The sequence below is a fragment of the Arachis ipaensis genome, chromosome B09 (genome assembly GCF_000816755.2).
Source record: "Arachis ipaensis cultivar K30076 chromosome B09, Araip1.1, whole genome shotgun sequence".
In the NCBI taxonomy this organism is placed as follows: Eukaryota; Viridiplantae; Streptophyta; class Magnoliopsida; order Fabales; family Fabaceae; genus Arachis; species Arachis ipaensis.
The window spans coordinates 123202729-123205252 of NC_029793.2; positions in this window are offsets into that span (position 1 = coordinate 123202729).

The window sequence follows — 2524 nt, forward strand, 5'->3', positions numbered from 1 at the left end:
GGTCTGTTGTAAAGTTATTTCTGAGCCTAAAATATCTTTAAAGCCGTTGTGGAGGGGATTTTGAACCTGAAAACGGTAAAATGATGAGTTAAAGACTTCTACTATTTTATTTGAATTATCAAGAAAAGGATGATTCATGCTTTCGAAATGAATTAATAAAGAGGAAATTGTGATTTAGTCTTGCTTCTTAAGAAAGGCATCGTATCTCTTTTAGGAGAAGGTTATTTAGATGAAACTTGTGTTTTAAAGCTGTTTGGATGTGAAAAGGGTTTATGCCTTTGAATTTGACTTGGGGGTTTCAATTAAAGAAGTTTCGATGACTTTGAAAGAACCTGAATGTCTATTGACAAGTTTCATTTTGAAATGTTTTGAGAAAGGTTTTAAGTACTCTTTGAATTCTGAATTCTTGCAAGACTAAAACAATTTTGAACAGTTGAAACATTCTAGAATTATCATGGGGGTTGAAGTTGGTCCCTAAGTAAAGGAAACGGCTTTGAAAGAAGTAAATGATTACATGACTCGGTTTGGCTTAGATCCTATTTTCTTACTCAAATCAGAAAGCCAATGTTTTAATGATTTTAAATGAATTTGGCGAAATGAGTTATGTTGTTCTCCCCTAAAGACTTGGGACTCTGCCGAGAAATTTTGTTATAAAATCCCATTGTGGAATGGGTGATTTTGATTGTTCCCAAATTGAATCTTTAACTTTCCATGGTTTTGGAAGTCTTGGAAAGAGGATGCCGAGAGCGGCTTTGTTTTAAAAAGGAAACTTATTTTGAGTAAATTTGGCTTATGAGCCTGAGATTATTTGAGAAATGAGATCTTTAAAGCCAAGGCTGAAAAGAGTTAAAATTTGATTTCAAAGTGAAATGGCTTGAGAAAAGTGATTTGAGGCTTAAATGCCAGTTTTATGAATTCGATGATGTTGAATGGTGAAAGTGCTGTTTTGTTATGGGCTGGAATGGCTGTGTATGATTATGAATAATGGCTGGTTCTGGATTGAACCGTGAGCCGGAATGCCTATGTAAGATATTGATTTATGGCTGATTGCTGAATGAGTTATGGGCCGTATGGCTGACTATGAATTATGAACTTAAGCCGGATGGCTGAGATGGATGTTGATCCATGACTGGGACTGAATGAATATATGCTTGAGATACCTGGGTAGTAGCAAGGGTTGTGGTTCGTCCCACTTGCTCCAGGTCAGAGACTGTGATGCCTGGGTAGTAGCGGTAGTAGTGGTGATTCCACTCGCTCCAGGTTGTGCTGTTAAACATCCGCCTGGGTAGTAGCCGCAGTAGTGGTTATTCCACTGGCTCTGGGTGAGCGGGTAGTAGCAATGGGGTTGTAGCTCAAACCTACTTGCTCCGCGATGGGTGTTTCTATCCATGGTTAGCTACCAGGACGTGTCGGGTTGGCTATATAACCGACAGATGATATCATCAGCCACTAGGGACAGGCATGCATCATATGCATCTATGTGACATTGTTTGGGTGTGCATATTATACTTGGTGTGCCTATGTGATTAATTGCTAATTGTTCTACTTGCAATAACTGTTTGTTTGTGCTTGCATCCTCCTATTTGTGTTTGCCACTGGGGCTCTGTTGGACTGTGGTGATTGGTTGATGGTTGGATTGTTTGGGCCTAGGGCCGTGGTTGAAATGAGATGAACCGATGGTTGGTTTTGGTTTTGTGTGTCTCTGGTTTGGAAAAAAATATGAAAGGCTATTTTGGTTCAGCATAGATAAATCCTTTTGAAAGGCTTTTGAGTTTTTGAGAATTGAACGGTTCCTCTTTCAGAAAAGATTTCTGACTTTACTTTCATTGTAAACCGTTGTTTTTGAAAAGAGGCATGAGACGGTTATCAATCACTGGTGCGGTTATCTTCATGTATCCTATTACAGTAATTCCCAAAAACCCTCTACTGAGATCCTTTTCGTGGATGATGTTCTCACCCCCCTACATTTTTTCCCTTTCAGGATATGGGCGCAGAAGTTACGAAGAGCTTATTTAATTGTTGTTGTGATGCTCTGTATTGTTTTAGCTATGGTTTATTGTACCCTCACCTTTATCTTGATATAATTTGTAAGAGGGATAGGAATTGTATTGGATTATGGTTGTAATATTACTTATATATATGTATGTATATATATATGGATGTACTCTTTATGAGTTTTGTAAGTTGTATGGTATTTATGGAGGATATGGGCGCAGAAGTTACGAAGAGCTTATTTAATTGTTGTTGTGATGCTCTGTATTGTTTTAGCTATGGTTTATTGTACCCTCACCTTTATCTTGATATAATTTGTAAGAGGGATAGGAATTGTATTGGATTATGGTTGTAATATTACTTACATATATGTATGTATATATATATATGGATGTACTCTTTATGAGTTTTGTAAGTTGTATGGTATTTATGGATGTATGATATCGGATGAAAGTATTTTTGGATCGGTATTGCGATTTAAAGTTTTAAACAGGCTCATATTTTAGTATTAAATAATATAAAAGTCGTCGTA